Below are 17,500 nucleotides of genomic sequence, written 5' to 3'. Positions count from 1 at the left end.
AGAAACGAGAGAGAGAGAGGGAGAAAGAAACGAGAGAGAGAGAGAGAGAGGGAGAAAGAAACGAGAGAGAGAGAGAGAGAGAGGGAGTAAGAAACGAGAGAGAGAGAGGGAGAAAGAAACGAGAGAGAGAGAGGGAGAAAGAAACGAGAGAGAGAGAGAGGGAGAAAGAAACGAGAGAGAGAGAGAGGGAGAAAGAAACGAGAGAGAGAGAGAGGGAGAAAGAAACGAGAGAGAGAGAGAGGGAGAAAGAAACGAGAGAGAGAGAGAGGGAGAAAGAAACGAGAGAGAGAGAGAGGGAGAAAGAAACGAGAGAGAGAGAGAGGGAGAAAGAAACGAGAGAGAGAGAGAGGGAGAAAGAAACGAGAGAGAGAGAGAGGGAGAAAGAAACGAGAGAGAGAGAGAGGGAGAAAGAAACAAGAGAGAGAGAGAGAGGGAGAAAGAAACGAGAGAGAGAGAGAGGGAGAAAGAAACGAGAGAGAGAGAGAGAGAGAGAGAGAGGGAGAAAGAAACGAGAGAGAGAGAGAGAGAGAGAGGGAGAAAGAAACGAGAGAGAGAGAGAGAGAGGGAGAAATAAACGAGAGAGAGAAAGAGAGAGAGGGAGAAAGAAACGAGAGAGAGAGGGAGAAAGAAACGAGAGAGAGAGAGGGAGAAAGAAACGAGAGAGAGAGAGAGGGAGAAAGAAACGAGAGAGAGAGAGAGGGAGAAAGAAACGAGAGAAAGAGAGAGAGGGAGAAAGAAACGAGAGAAAGACAGAGAGGGGGAGAAAGAAACGAGAGAGAGAGAGGGAGAAAGAAACGAGAGAGAGAGAGAGAGAGGGAGAAAGAAACGAGAGAGAGAGAGAGAGGGAGAAAGAAACGAGAGAGAGAGAGGGAGAAAGAAACGAGAGAGAGAGAGAGAGAGTGAGAAAGAAACGAGAGAGAGAGAGAGTGAGAAAGAAACGAGAGAGAGAGAGAGAGAGAGAGGGAGACAGAAACGAGAGAGAGAGAGAGAGAGGGAGAAAGAAACGAGAGAGAGAGAGAGAGAGGGAGAAAGAAACGAGAGAGAGAGAGAGAGAGAGGGAGAAATAAACGAGAGAGAGAGAGAGAGAGAGAGAGAGGGAGAAATAAACGAGAGAGAGAGAAAGGGAGAAAGAAACGAGAGAGAGAGAGAGAGGGAGAAAGAAACGAGAGAGAGAGAGAGAGGGAGAAAGAAACGAGAGAGAGAGAGAGGGAGAAAGAAACGAGAGAGAGAGAGAGAGGGAGAAAGAAACGAGAGAGAGAGAGAGAGGGAGAAAGAAACGAGAGAGAGAGAGAGAGGGAGAAAGAAACGAGAGAGAGAGAGAGAGGGAGAAAGAAACGAGAGAGAGAGAGAGAGGGAGAAAGAAACGAGAGAGAGAGAGAGAGGGAGAAAGAAACGAGAGAGAGAGAGAGAGGGAGAAAGAAACGAGAGAGAGAGAGAGAGAGAGAGGGAGAAAGAAACGAGAGAGAGAGAGAGAGAGAGAGGGAGAAAGAAACGAGAGAGAGAGAGAGAGAGAGAGAGGGAGACAGAAACGAGAGAGAGAGGGGGAGACAGAAACGAGAGAGAGAGAGAGAGAGACAGAAACGAGAGAGAGAGAGGGAGACAGAAACGAGAGAGAGAGAGGGAGAAAGAAACGAGAGAGAGAGAGGGAGAAAGAAACGAGAGAGAGAGGGAGAAAGAAACGAGAGAGAGAGAGGGAGAAAGAAACGAGAGAGAGAGAGAGGGAGAAAGAAACGAGAGACAGAGAGAGGGAGAAAGAAACGAGAGACAGAGAGAGGGAGAAAGAAACGAGAGACAGAGAGAGGGAGAAAGAAACGAGAGACAGAGAGAGGGAGAAAGAAACGAGAGAGAGAGGGAGAAAGAAACGAGAGAGAGAGAGAGAAAGAGACGAGAGAGAGATAGAGACGAGAGAGAGATAGAGACGAGAGAGGGAAAGAGACGAGAGAGGGAAAGAGACGAGAGAGGGAAAGAGACGAGAGAGGGAAAGAGACGAGAGAGGGAAAGAGACGAGAGATGGAGAGAGACGAGAGATGGAGAGAGACGAGAGATGGAGAGAGAAAGAGACGAGAGATGGAGAGAGAAAGAGGCGAGAGATGGAGAGAGAAAGAGGCGAGAGATGGAGAGAGAAAGAGGCGAGAGATGGAGAGAGAAAGAGGCGAGAGATGGAGAGAGAAAGAGGCGAGAGATGGAGAGAGAAAGAGGCGAGAGATGGAGAGAGAAAGAGGCGAGAGATGGAGAGAGAAAGAGGCGAGAGATGGAGAGAGAAAGAGACGAGAGATGGAGAGAGAAAGAGACGAGAGATGGAGAGAGAAAGAGACGAGAGATGGAGAGAGAAAGAGACGAGAGATGGAGAGAGAAAGAGACGAGAGATGGAGAGAGAAAGAGACGAGAGATGGAGAGAGAAAGAGACGAGAGATGGAGAGAGAAAGAGACGAGAGATGGAGAGAGAAAGAGACGAGAGATGGAGAGAGAAAGAGACGAGAGATGGAGAGAGAAAGAGGCGAGAGATGGAGAGAGAAAGAGGCGAGAGATGGAGAGAGAAAGAGGCGAGAGATGGAGAGAGAAAGAGGCGAGAGATGGAGAGAGAAAGAGGCGAGAGATGGAGAGAGAAAGAGACGAGAGATGGAGAGAGAAAGAGACGAGAGATGGAGAGAGAAAGAGACGAGAGATGGAGAGAGAAAGAGACGAGAGATGGAGAGAGAAAGAGACGAGAGATGGAGAGAGAAAGAGACGAGAGATGGAGAGAGAAAGAGACGAGAGATGGAGAGAGAAAGAGACGAGAGATGGAGAGAGAAAGAGACGAGAGATGGAGAGAGAAAGAGACGAGAGATGGAGAGAGAAAGAGACGAGAGATGGAGAGAGAAAGAGACGAGAGATGGAGAGAGAAAGAGACGAGAGATGGAGAGAGAAAGAGGCGAGAGATGGAGAGAGAAAGAGGCGAGAGATGGAGAGAGAAAGAGGCGAGAGATGGAGAGAGAAAGAGGCGAGAGATGGAGAGAGAACGAGGCGAGAGATGGAGAGAGAACGAGGCGAGAGATGGAGAGAGAAAGAGACGAGAGATGGAGAGAGAAAGAGACGAGAGATGGAGAGAGAAAGAGACGAGAGATGGAGAGAGAAAGAGACGAGAGATGGAGAGAGAAAGAGACGAGAGATGGAGAGAGAAAGAGACGAGAGATGGAGAGAGAAAGAGACGAGAGATGGAGAGAGAAAGAGACGAGAGATGGAGAGAGAAAGAGACGAGAGATGGAGAGAGAAAGAGGCGAGAGATGGAGAGAGAAAGAGGCGAGAGATGGAGAGAGAAAGAGGCGAGAGATGGAGAGAGAAAGAGGCGAGAGATGGAGAGAGACAGACGAGAGATGGAGAGAGAAAGAGACGAGAGATGGAGAGAGAAAGAGACGAGAGATGGAGAGAGAAAGAGACGAGAGATGGAGAGAGAAAGAGACGAGAGATGGAGAGAGAAAGAGACGAGAGATGGAGAGAGAAAGAGACGAGAGATGGAGAGAGAAAGAGACGAGAGATGGAGAGAGAAAGAGACGAGAGATGGAGAGAGAAAGAGACGAGAGATGGAGAGAGAAAGAGACGAGAGATGGAGAGAGAAAGAGACGAGAGATGGAGAGAGAAAGAGACGAGAGATGGAGAGAGAAAGAGACGAGAGATGGAGAGAGAAAGAGACGAGAGATGGAGAGAGAAAGAGACGAGAGATGGAGAGAGAAAGAGACGAGAGATGGAGAGAGAAAGAGACGAGAGATGGAGAGAGAAAGAGACGAGAGATGGAGAGAGAAAGAGACGAGAGATGGAGAGAGAAAGAGACGAGAGATGGAGAGAGAAAGAGACGAGAGATGGAGAGAGAAAGAGACGAGAGATGGAGAGAGAAAGAGACGAGAGATGGAGAGAGAAAGAGACGAGAGATGGAGAGAGAAAGAGACGAGAGATGGAGAGAGAAAGAGGCGAGAGATGGAGAGAGAAAGAGGCGAGAGATGGAGAGAGACAGACGAGAGATGGAGAGAGAAAGAGGCGAGAGATGGAGAGAGAAAGAGACGAGAGATGGAGAGAGTAATTGACCAGAGATGGAGAGAGTAATTGACCAGAGATGGAGAGAGTAATTGACCAGAGAGGGAGAGAGTAATTGACCAGAGAGGGAGAGAGTAATTGACCAGAGAGGGAGAGAGTAATTGACCAGAGAGAGTGAGAGAATAAGAGACGAGAGTGAGAGAGAATAAGAGACGAGAGTGAGAGAGAATAAGAGACGAGAGTGAGAGAGAATAAGAGACGAGAGTGAGAGAGAATAAGAGACGAGAGTGAGAGAGAATAAGAGACGAGAGTGAGAGAGAATAAGAGACGAGAGTGAGAGAGAATAAGAGACGAGAGTGAGAGAGAATAAGAGACGAGAGTGAGAGAGAATAAGAGACGAGAGTGAGAGAGAATAAGAGACGAGAGTGAGAGAGAATAAGAGACGAGAGTGAGAGAGAATAAGAGACGAGAGTGAGAGAGAATAAGAGACGAGAGTGAGAGAGAATAAGAGACGAGAGTGAGAGAGAATAAGAGACGAGAGTGAGAGAGAATAAGAGACGAGAGTGAGAGAGAATAAGAGACGAGAGTGAGAGAGAATAAGAGACGAGAGAGAGAGAATAAGAGACGAGAGAGAGAGAGAATAAGAGACGAGAGAGAGAGAGAGAATAAGAGACGAGAGAGAGAGAGAATAAGAGACGAGAGAGAGAGAATAAGAGACGAGAGAGAGAGCATAAGAGACGAGAGAGAGAATAAGAGACGAGTGAGAGAATAAGAGACGAGAGAGAGAATAAGAGACGAGAGAGAGAATAAGAGACGAGAGAGAGAATAAGAGACGAGAGAGAGAGAATAAGAGACGAGAGAGAGAATAAGAGACGAGAGAGAGAGAGAGAGAGAGAATAAGAGACGAGAGAGAGAGAGAGAGAATAAGAGACGAGAGAGAGAGAGAGAATAAGAGACGAGAGAGAGAGAGAGAATAAGAGACGAGAGAGAGAGAGAGAATAAGAGACGAGAGAGAGAGAGAATAAGAGACGAGAGAGAGAGAATAAGAGACGAGAGAGAGAGAGAATAAGAGACGAGAGAGAGAGAGAATAAGAGACGAGAGAGAGAGAGAATAAGAGACGAGAGAGAGAGAGAATAAGAGACGAGAGAGAGAGAGAATAAGAGACGAGAGAGAGAGAGAATAAGAGACGAGAGAGAGAGAGAATAAGAGACGAGAGAGAGAGAGAATAAGAGACGAGAGAGAGAGAGAATAAGAGACGAGAGAGAGAGAGAATAAGAGACGAGAGAGAGAGAGAATAAGAGACGAGAGAGAGAGAGAATAAGAGACGAGAGAGAGAGAGAATAAGAGACGAGAGAGAGAGAGAATAAGAGACGAGAGAGAGAGAGAGAATAAGAGACGAGAGAGAGAGAGAGAATAAGAGACGAGAGAGAGAGAGAGAATAAGAGACGAGAGAGAGAGAGAGAATAAGAGACGAGAGAGAGAGAGAGAATAAGAGACGAGAGAGAGAGAGAGAATAAGAGACGAGAGAGAGAGAGAATAAGAGACGAGAGAGAGAGAGAGAATAAGAGACGAGAGAGAGAGAATAAGAGACGAGAGAGAGAGAATAAGAGACGAGAGAGAGAGAATAAGAGACGAGAGAGAGAGAATAAGAGACGAGAGAGAATAAGAGACGAGAGAGAATAAGAAGCGAGAGAGAATAAGAGACGAGAGAGAATAAGAGACGAGAGAGAATAAGAGACGAGAGAGAATAAGAGACGAGAGAGAATAAGAGACGAGAGAGAATAAGAGACGAGAGAGAATAAGAGACGAGAGAGAGAGAATAAGAGACGAGAGTGAGAGAATAAGAGACGAGAGTGAGAGAATAAGAGACGAGAGTGAGAGAATAAGAGACGAGAGTGAGAGAATAAGAGACGAGAGTGAGAGAATAAGAGACGAGAGTGAGAGAATAAGAGACGAGAGTGAGAGAATAAGAGACGAGAGTGAGAGAATAAGAGACGAGAGTGAGAGAATAAGAGACGAGAGTGAGAGAATAAGAGACGAGAGTGAGAGAATAAGAGACGAGAGTGAGAGAATAAGAGGCGAGAGTGAGAGAATAAGAGGCGAGAGTGAGAGAATAAGAGGCGAGAGTGAGAGAATAAGAGGCGAGAGTGAGAGAATAAGAGGCGAGAGAGAGAATAAGAGGCGAGAGAGAGAATAAGAGGCGAGAGAGAGAATAAGAGGCGAGAGAGAATAAGAGGCGAGAGAGAATAAGAGGCGAGAGAGAGAATAAGAGACGAGAGAGAGAATAAGAGACGAGAGAGAGAATAAGAGACGAGAGAGAGAATAAGAGACGAGAGAGAGAATAAGAGACGAGAGGGAGAATAAGAGACGAGAGAGAGAATAAGAGACGAGAGAGAGAATAAGAGACGAGAGAGAGAGAGAGAATAAGAGACGAGAGAGAGAGAATAAGAGACGAGAGAGAGAGAATAAGAGACGAGAGAGAGAGAATAAGAGACGAGAGAGAGAGAATAAGAGACGAGAGAGAATAAGAGACGAGAGAGAGAATAAGAGACGAGAGAGAGAATAAGAGACGAGAGAGAGAATAAGAGACGAGAGTGAGAGAATAAGAGACGAGAGTGAGAGAATAAGAGACGAGAGTGAGAGAATAAGAGACGAGAGTGAGAGAATAAGAGGCGAGAGAGAAAGAATAAGAGACGAGAGGGAGAATAAGAGACGAGAGTGAGAGAGAATAAGAGACGAGAGAGAGAGAGAGAATAAGAGACGAGAGTGAGAGAGAATAAGAGACGAGAGAGAGAATAAGAGACGAGAGAGAGAATAAGAGACGAGAGAGAGAATAAGAGACGAGAGAGAGAATAAGAGACGAGAGAGAGAATAAGAGACGAGAGAGAGAGAATAAGAGGCGAGAGGTAGAGAGATCTTTAATGAAAGATCTATAGAAAGATGTTTATCTATCTAGAGAGAAAAAGAGGGATATCCAACTGTCGCTCTTCCCCACTCTTCAACACGCAAAGACAATTTGCTGTAAGTCTGTCATATTGATTCCTAGAAGAATATTTAAGTGTTAAATAAACAGATTTTGTTTAGTCAGGATTTTATTTTTAGTCAACAGAGTGTGAGGTTCAGACTAAACTTGTCCATTTTCATAATATCTATTCGCTAAATCAGACGATACTAAAAAATAAAAGAAAAAGAAAAATACGTGCCGGAGAACGAATTTTATCAACTCGCATCGATTATCTTGTGTCTTTTCTTTCTAAACCTTATCTACAATATAAAGAGAAGTTGTATGTTAAAAGTTAAAAATAAAAAATATCAAAAAAAAAAAAAATTTCTGGATCGGTGTTGCTCCGAATGAATGATATCTAAAATTTAGAAAAAATTATTCATTCTCTGGGGGTCAACTGGGTCAGTTTTCATCAAAGAGTGTCGGATTTTATTATGTACCAGTCTGGAAAGAAACTGCTTACCTATTCTTAGAGAAATCTATTACATAAAGAGAGTTGTGCGTGTGTGCATATATCTAGAGAGGAATGGTCTGGGGGTGATGAGAAATATGGGATTAGGGAAAGAGAAAGGAAAAGAAAACAGGTGGTGGGGAAGAGAGAGAGAGAGAGAGAGAGAGAGAGAGAAATTGCGCTCCAATCTATGGTCCCTCCTTGCCAAACTTAAAAAAAAAACACCCGACTAGCTACAACCACTATATACAATTTCTCCCACTATCTGTGCCTAAATCTGAACGCAGATTCCATGAACAAAGTTTCTTTCCTAGAACTGTCCACCTGTGAAACACTGTTCCACTGGTCTGCTTCCCAGCCGACTACAATATGGTGGCCTTCGAGTCCAATGTGAACAAGTTCTTGTCAAGGCGTCTCCTTGAATAACCCAAATTTTATCCAATCTACACCATTAACGATTACACTACCACTTTACAATTATCCAAGAGGGACTTCAAGCCTTGATAAGTGGTAACTCCCTCCTAAAAAAAAATTGCAGCATAAATATGTTACACTTTTGCTTTGGAAAACGACGGGTAACACTTAGTCGTAGATAACATTTAACTGAATCAAATTCAGCTAAAATCTAATTTTGGAGACTATTGCTATTAAAAAAACAAAACAATGAATTCTTGTCCAGGAATCTGGTAAAACCAAAAGACTACAAGAAAGATACTTAAATGGTCAATTAGGATTGGTTGGTTGTTCTATGGCATATCAACCCTTTTCAGGTTATTTAATGCCGAATACAGTTATTTTGAAGAAATTTTTTTTCATAGAATATATTTTTTTTTCAAGTCGGTTTCTATTTAACCCATAGTTGGAACCCTAACAGGTACTAGCACTTCGGGTCAGAGTGGACTTGGGAGCAATGGCAATTAAAGGGTGGCTCCACACTCCCCAAAGCTTGCAAGTTGGGGCCTCACCATCGGATATAGTTTAAGGTCATATCCAGGACCGTCAATTAGGGAAAGGAAAATTACTCAGTATTTGAGATGTAAAGGTAAACTTTAATGGGCTATTCGAATACCTATGTATCTCATATAGTGATCAAGTGTCAGTCCCTAGGTAGGAGCCCTTGATTTGAGAAATTCAACTGAAGTAAAATGAACCAAAAAAGGCGAATATATTCAACATTACGTTTGAGTATGGGAGTAGAAACTGAATATAGGTATTATTTTTTTTTAATAATAATAAACAGCACTACTTGTGCTTGTTTCAGCTCTATCCAGAGAATTTAATGCAGCCCGAACAAATGCTAACCAAGTGCGACGGTTCACTGCAGTTGCAGATACAAGTCTTAGCCAATCATGGTTCGAGCAGTTAACTCCCATAGGAGAGAGAGAGCCCAGAATCCACTTGCATCCTGTTTAACCCAACTGAGCTAAATTTTTAGCTGACCTCCGCATCGTTTTTTTTTTCTAATCGTGGGAAGGGGCTGGTTCGATCTCTTCATGGGTGAAATCATCTGGATGACGTTGACGAGTGTAACCAAACCAGCAACCTTGCTGCAGAGAGGATATGTTGCCAACAACACTTGAGATAAACTGTTACTAGTAACAGTAGTAGTAAGTCACAAGTAATGTGACTTAAACAGTAGTGATCGAACATCTAAAACTTTGTAGATCACTTGCTCTCATCGATAAGGTTTCACAGCCGTATAATAGAATGATGCGGACAATAGCACTATAGATGAAGATTTTAGTACTAAGTTTGATTTCCGGTCTGGACAAAAGCCGAGATCAAAGATGGCAGAAAGTGAGACATACATTGCTGATGTAATTGTTGCTATACTCCTCTGCTTCACCTGTTGCAGTAATGATAGAATGAAGGTATTTTAATGATCAACCTCTTCAAGATTGATTGATTGTTGAGAGGAAACCGGTAATCAGGGGCTTCATCTTTTGAGTGTTGATGTTTATGCCGGTCTTAGAGGCAAAACTTTCATCCAGTATTTCAATATTACATGCATAGTCATGATTTTATAATTGCAAATCATGGTTCACAGTGACACCGGGAAAAGTTTGTCGATGTCCTGGAGGTAATCTAATCGATGACAGTCAACCTGGGCGGGTTGAACCAGCTTCCTCCAAAGAATAAAGTTTTATGAGAGTATGAAATTCTATAGTGGTTCCAGTCGCGTGGATATAACAACGATAAATTTTTGTAGCTCTTGCAGGTGTTATGGACTCGATGACATGAATAGCGCAGTTAACGTGATACTGAGTTGAACTGAACTTGTTTGTGCCACGGAGTGCAAAGAAGTCAGCAAAGGTGACCGATAACCTAGATCAAACCCAGGATTCTGTTGACAGAGCATGCATCAGTGTTGCGAGACAGGTCAGTGAGTGTATTTTGGGTGCAAGCAGTTAACGGGAGTTACAGCCACACACATAAATAGAAACGAACACGTGCTTGAAAGAGTTTGGTTGAGGGGTTGGTTGGGACAGTTCATGAAGGCAGTTAGCGAAATTCAAAGACTGGTCATCTAGGAAATATGAAGAGAAAGAAAAAGAAAAATCAGAAATGGGTTGTGTGCGGAAAACCTTTCTACAGAATATGATAACTCCATGAATAAAGACTGTCTCCACAAGTAAGAAATACGTTGTGTTCTTTAGAACATGCATTTTGGTTGCAGGTCAACATGATGAGATGGACAACAAAGAGAACATAAGGAGAAAGTAGGACTTTTACTATAGGCATATATGTTACACACGCCCATAAATATGAAACAATAGCACATACAGAGAAACAGACAGTCACGGCCAAGTCAAAATTATATAGACACCACAAACACGAGAATGCTGTTTCGACATTGAGTACGGTTTTAACAATCGTCTGATTTCATACAATAGCAACAATCATTTACTTTTAATGATATATATGTCTAAAGAAGCGGTGAATAAAAAAAATGCAAAAATAAAAATAAAGAATGCGGTTTAAATTCCCGGAAGGAAAAAAAAAATATTAACTTTAACCTATCGCAGCCTTAGCACCTACATAATCCGACTTCTAAAATGTTTGACAAAAGAAAATTCATTTATATAAGGATGAAAAAAAAAAAAACAAAAAAAAAAAGCATTAACTAAAGTTGCTGAATAGAAATAGACTTAGCACTTGCATAAGCCGATTTCACAAAAGTCTTCAATTTTAAAACAGAAGTTAACTACATAAGGATGAAAAGAGAAAACCTTAACTAAAATTTTGTAAATAAACAACGGGGATAATCAGCTGCTTACTATATATATATATATATATATATATATATATATATATATATATATATATATAATGCATTTAGGCAGCATATTTTCATTGAGACATGTGGTATTGAATAGCACAGAGTGTTCTTGTTTGATTATCTTTTTCTGTAGTTTTTCCATTCGACGAATGGTATTTTTGACATTACAGTCGAACCGGTGTATGGATGTTCCGAAATCTATTTCATTATTATATGTTGTTCTTGCTAATACTTTCGACATTTCATCTGTCGTCTTCAGGCAGTTTTTGATTTAGAATGTTGTTGTACGCTTCGTTTTATTTATAAGTGGATTCGGGTGAAGAAGCGAGTCGTGTGTAAAAAGGTGCGTTTTTGTGTACGTTTTTAATATTAAAATAAATGGATGAGTGTTATTTAAATTGTAATTTACAGGTTTTTATGTCAATTCAAATAATGATGCGATTCGTGTGTAAAAGAGTGCGTTGTTTTACGTTCTAAAATTGATACTAAAATAAATGTACGGATGCTATTTGAATTACGATTTTTTTTTATTTATTTTATACTTTCCCTCCCATTGTACAATAATAATGAAATAATGAAATAGATTTCAGAACATTCATACACCGGTTCGACTGTAATGTCAAAAATACCATTCGTCGAATGGAAAAACTACAGAAAAAAATAATCAAACGAGAACACTCTGTGCTATTCAATACCACATGCCTCAATGAAAATATGCTGCCTAAATACACAATATTTAAATTGCACGACGCAGCTGCACAAAATGAAACCTATACCCGAAACTTCAGTTTTCACTAAACGGCAAATCACCATCGCCCAAGAGGTTATCGAACACCACACTTCTGAAGTACAAGAATTAAAAAACAAACTAAAACTCAGTATCACTACCGACCAATATAAAGACATTCAACAACGTCTGTTCGAAATCTCCGATAACTTCAGAATAATCCACAGAATATCCATCCAAAAAAAACTTAACTCTCTGTATAAAGGCATTATTTTACTCCCTCAAAAAACAAACAAAAAAAACTGCATCAATCTCTCAAATCATGAACTCACGGAACACCAAATTGAACTCCTTAACTTAGGGCCCAACTGTCACATTTTCAACACATACAACCACCAAATCAAAAAAGCCGAAATAGAACTATTATACGAAAATATCATTACATTAAAAGACGAACAACAAATTACTACGCACCCAGAAATAAAGGATATACTCAAAACTGAATCTATTAACAGATTCGACAAAAACAAAAGAAAAAAATACAATCATAACTAATAATCTAAAAAAAAAAAAGCAGCTAACGAACTTAAAAACCATCCTAATATTATAGTTAGAAAAAGTGACAAAGCAAACATATACGTAATATTGAACCAATCCGATTATTTAAAAAAAATACAAAATATTCTAGACGACCACACCAAATTAAAAAAAAAATAAAACGAAACCCTATAAATCAATTAACACATGTTAATAAACTCATAACTGCAAACAATGCAGTAATAGACAACCAAAAACTCCAAAATAATCGGTGACTACACACCCGGATACATGTACGGGAATGTAAAAACCCACAAACCCAACTCTCCCCTCCGCTCGATTATCTCACAAGTCACAACCCCTTTCTACAAATAAACAAAAATAATTAACGATCTTATAACTCCTTATCTACATAGTAAATACAGCGCCAAATCCAGCGAGGAATTAACACAAATTCTCCAGGCCACAAAAGTTAACAAAATCACTGCTTCATTAGACGTAGAAAGCCTTTTACTAATGTCCCCGTGCATGCAACTATCGACATAATAATCAAAAATATATACAACAATCCATCTCTCCCCCACGCTGAAAATTCACCCCACAATCCTTAAAAAATTACTGTTAATTTGTACAACAGAAGTCCCATTTCACGACTATAAAAACAACATGTACACACAGATCGACGGTATATCAATGGGTTCCGTACTTGGACCCACATTTAACAACTTCTACATGTCTAACTTCGAAGACAAAACATTCAATAATATAAAAAAAACGTCTATTTACGTGAGATATGTAGATGATATCTTCATTCTTGCAGATAATATCAACGAAATCGAAAAAGCTTAAAAATCATTTTCAAACAAACTCCGTATAAACCTTTACCTACGAACTAAAAAAAATAGCATTCCATTTGTCGACGTTCGCATAGACTCTAGTAAAGATCAATTCATTACCTATCCGTATAGAAAGCCTACTGCAACCGGTTCTTGTGTATTAAACTATAAAAGCGAATGTCCATACCGATATAAAATAGCTATTATAAACAATCTAATTAATCGAGCCAAAATGGTTTCATCAAATAGAAAAATATTTCTTAGCGAATTGAACATTAAACAAGTTATTAAAATAACCAATTCTCTAATTTCATAGTCGATGAACAAATCAAACGAACAATTAGAAATATGGACCAAATTAAGAATAGCTTACATGACAACTCCAACCCCATAAACTTATTTTACCGTAACCAATTACACCATAATTATAAATTAGATGAAATGGCCTTAAAGGACATTATCCACAGATATATATCCCCAATTAATAATCATAAAATAAAATTTATAATATTTTATAAGAAAGTAACTACCGCTAACCTGATAATTAAACACAACCCTCGGACAATTAAAACGGTTAACAAAAAAAAAAAATGTAGTTTATCAATTTCAATGCCCCTTGGGAGATTGTGTCTCCGACAATACAAACAGCTATATCGGTCATACGACTAACATATTGTCCAGAAGATTAACACTTCATCTTTCTGATACCAGCTCCATCAACCAGCACCTGAGACAACATGGCTGCCCCTATTCACAATATAGAACAATTTTAGTCGACAACACAAAAGTCATCCTCACAGACCACACCGTTAAAAGATTAAAAATATTAGAGGCTTTGTATATACGAACGAAGCAACCCACAATTAATAATATCAATTTTTATAATAGCAATAACATCCTAAAGTGCCTGGGCACATAAAATGTATATATGTACAATGGGAGGGAAGGTATAAAATAAAAACAAAAAAACAAACTATAAATCATAATTCAAATAGCATCCGTACATTTAATTTAGTATTAATTTTAAAAACGTAAAAACAACGCACCCTTTTACACATAAATCGCATCATTTTTAGAACGTAAAACAACGCACTCTTTTACACACGAATCGCATCATTATGTGAATTCACATAAAAACCTGTAAGCTACAATTTAAATAACACTCATCCATTTATTTTAATATTAAAAACGTACACAAAAACGCACCTTTTTACACACGACTCGCTTCTTCACCCGAATCCACCTATAAATAAAACGAAGCTTACAACAACATTCTAAATCAAAAACTGAAGACGACAAATGAAACGTCGAAAGTACTAGCAAGAACAACATATAATAATGAAATAGATTTCGGAACATTCATACACCGGTTCGACTGTAATGTCAAAAATACCATTAATTACCATACAAAATACCAAAAATACCACAGAGTAGAAAAAGAAGGGAAAGAAAATGGAAAGAAAGAGAAAGGGAAGGAAAGAGAAAAATGGAAAACTTAAGTGCTCGTAGAAGGGAGCGGGTCGTAAGAATTGTCTTGTTTCTTCTCAAGAGAATATCCGAGTTATTTTGGGCAATAAAAAGTAATTGTGATTTGATAATGGATGGGGGACATGAACAAATAAAATTGTCAAAAAAAAAAAAAAAAAAAAAGAAAAAAGTCATGCCCCTTTGTCAAGATACGTTAAAATATTTCACAGAATGTGGCTCTGATCTAACCATGTTTTTATTCTTATCATAATAGTCCAGTGAAAATGTGGCTAAACCTCAAAGAAATTGTTAATAAAAGTTTTTAACGTGCATATTGGGCACGATTAACCTCTTCCAAATAATAATAAAAAATGTTTATAAGTAACCTTGCCGAAAGAGATAAACGGTCGCCATTTTTAAAATCCAACTAACAATATTAAAATTTCGAGACATAAAATTCCTGACAAGTATATCCACTAATCCTGACAAAAAAAAAAAAAAAAAAAATTAAATTAGAAATAAAAAAAATATTTTTTGCATAAATACCCAACAGGGCCCACCCCAAGCCAGCTTGACATTTTCTTGGTGTTTTAAATTGTAATGATAAGTAGCTATAACACCAGAAAATGACTAGCCCCTGCCATTGTTTTCTATGCTTTTTTTTCTTATACAAATATGAATATAAAAAGTTACAAAAACAGACTAGGCATCCTTTTTCAAGGCAACAATTTTCACAATTTCTGACATTTCATAAAAATAGGTACAAAATAAGTACAATTTACAATAAGAGCATGGTCGGTTGGCCGAATGATGAGGCAAGGCTCTTGCATAACACCCACAGAACAAGTTCATGAATGGACCAAAGAACATTTCTTGTTAACTAGTCAAAGGTAACTTCATCAGGATCTGCTGTGGTGAGCTTTTTGCAACCTTTTCTTTAAAGCGCCTCAGTTGGAAATGATTTGTTTTCCCCATCATTACCATTGTACAGGCACACCAAAGCCTTCTTCCCAGCTGCAATAACCTCTTCTGCACTTCTTGCAAACACTTCTACCAGTTTGAGGAAGTTTCTATTGTTTATTACCTTTCAAAAGGACGCTGCCTTCATAATTCCATGAACACTGGATGTAGAATCATAACCCAGTAGTGCATGGATGAAAAGAGTGTATCAAGGTATTGAATCCACAATTTTGCTGTTTGCCGGGCCAACCATCCCATCCTTCACATGGTTGATGCTCTGGGCAATCTTATCCAATGTCTCAGTCCCATCAAGGAGACTGTCCAATAGCCCCCAAGTTTCCTTCCTTGTTTTGAGGAAAGGACTTCTGCATCAATGTTGGGTTGATCATCCTTAGGGACATGTGAAATTGACAAATCATAGGTTTTCGCTTAAAAAAAATAAATAAATAAATAGCATTCATAGCAGCATCAACTAAGTGATCACAAATGGCTTTTGCAATGCTTTGCCACTTAGCATGCGCTTTCAGCAATACACAAGTTCAAAAAGTTCTTCCAATCCAGAACCTGTCATCAAATGATCAAGTGACCCATGCAAGCTCATCTGTGTATGGAGCCTACCAGGTCGCAAGAAAAATGATTTCAGGGACTGAAACTAGGCTGTGACTCGACTACCATCATTGATTTTTACTAAAGTGGCTAATCGAATGTTAGAATTTGTGTAATGTTTTTCCTGGTAAAATCACTAATGTAACATAACGTTGAGTATACACAGGTCAGGGGTTATCAGGGTCCATGCCGATCATTGGCAAAAAAAAAAACTGGTCGATTTCTGCCTGACTGCATAAGGCCTGACCATGCGACTCTGGACGGATGTAAAATTAGTAAAAACTAAAAAACTAAGGATGTCAATATTACCAGTGGAATCAACAACTTTCTTGGCCTGGAACTCTTTAAACGTCACTGGTGGTTTGTTGGTGTGATGTGAATCTAGGTGATGTTTATCCTTCTTACTCTTATATCTTCTGAAAGGACCCGAATCCTTGGAACTGGTTTTGCTTTAACTTTCCCCGGGCGTAAAAGTTGTTATGATGACCATATCATGGAATGTGTTGAATTCATCAATACTCCTTACATTATTGTCCACATTATCAGCTACGAACTGCACAAATTCAGTTTCAACAAAGGAGAGGGTTTCAGTGCCATAAACATGTGCAGCACTTCTTTCAAATTTTTTTAACTTCCGAGTAAGATGAAGAGAAGCTATACTTATTCAGAGTGTCACTTAAGAACCTTGATCCAAATTGGTCATGCATTTCCATTGGTAAATCAAACTGCAAAGGTGCAAGGAGAACTCTGGCTTTAACAGTCTGCATTATTGCTTGAGCTATTGATGCAAATTTCAAATCATTGTCTTTGCCTATAAATATCTTCCTGAGAAAGATCAACACTGTTTTAAAAAACATTCAAGAATCGTATCCGGTTCAAGATCATTCTTAGACTGGTAATATTCTGAACTTGTCTGGATAATTTTAATATCATTCTTGATAAGCTTGGCTGCTGTCTATGATTCTAATGACCTATGATTCTGAATTTTCTGTTGAACGGCTCTGTGCACAGAATTCATGGAGAATACATTTTGCTGTACTTGTTTCTAACAATCGAGATTTAATGTATGATAAACTGTATAGTTCAAAGCCAGTATCCTCAAGAGTTTCCTCCATTTTTTTTTAACAAGATCGACAATGGTGAGTTGCTCCTCGTCATTTTGCTGCAAATAATTAGCAATTTCCAGAAATGCCTGCTTTCTCTCTGAATCCTCTGGTCTACCAAGGTTTTGTTTCTTAAAAGAATCAGCAGAAAAGAATGCTTTAGGAATATTTTTTATTAAAATCAAAGTTTGCAAATTATGTTCTGTGATAACGTGCTTCTTGTGAAACAAGATCAGCTACATAACCTATTCTACCTTTAATAGTGGATGCACAGCCACCATTTTTCCGGACTTTCTCAACCTTTTGACATTGTCCTTAAACTCAATAGTTCTACATATGAAACACCAGCAACTCTTGTTTCTATCAGACTTTGCTCGAAAACCACAAAAAAAAAAAAAGACAATGTTCCTTAAAGCTAAACACACACAAAGAGTGGATTGCATGGTATGGCATTTCATCATGAGTGGACCTGTTTTTATGAGCAATTTCTATGTATTTGGGGTTGATCCAACGTCTACAT

At 39.5% G+C, this 17,500-nt stretch overlaps 1 long non-coding RNA gene across 3 annotated transcripts in view; it reads right to left on the bottom strand.

The window, feature by feature from the left end:
* The window catches only part of LOC145277573 (uncharacterized), a 446,087-nt gene that overhangs the window by 147,033 nt on the left and 281,554 nt on the right, over nt 1-17,500 (bottom strand). The window contains exon 3 of one of the 3 annotated variants that reach the window (XR_013868162.1): nt 16,336-17,500. This exon is cut by the window's right edge and continues 176 nt beyond it. The exons of the other annotated variants lie outside the window; for them this stretch is intronic. This is a non-coding gene — a long non-coding RNA (uncharacterized LOC145277573). Of the gene's footprint in view, nt 1-16,335 lie in introns of those variants that run through there. 3 annotated transcript variants of the gene reach the window in all.

Source organism: Euprymna scolopes, chromosome 6 (assembly GCF_053919585.1).
Source record: "Euprymna scolopes isolate OS-2025 chromosome 6, ASM5391958v1, whole genome shotgun sequence".
NCBI classification, from domain to species: Eukaryota; Metazoa; Mollusca; class Cephalopoda; order Sepiida; family Sepiolidae; genus Euprymna; species Euprymna scolopes.
Note: the sequence above shows the minus strand (reverse complement) of the source record. Positions and strands in the feature narration are given on the sequence as shown.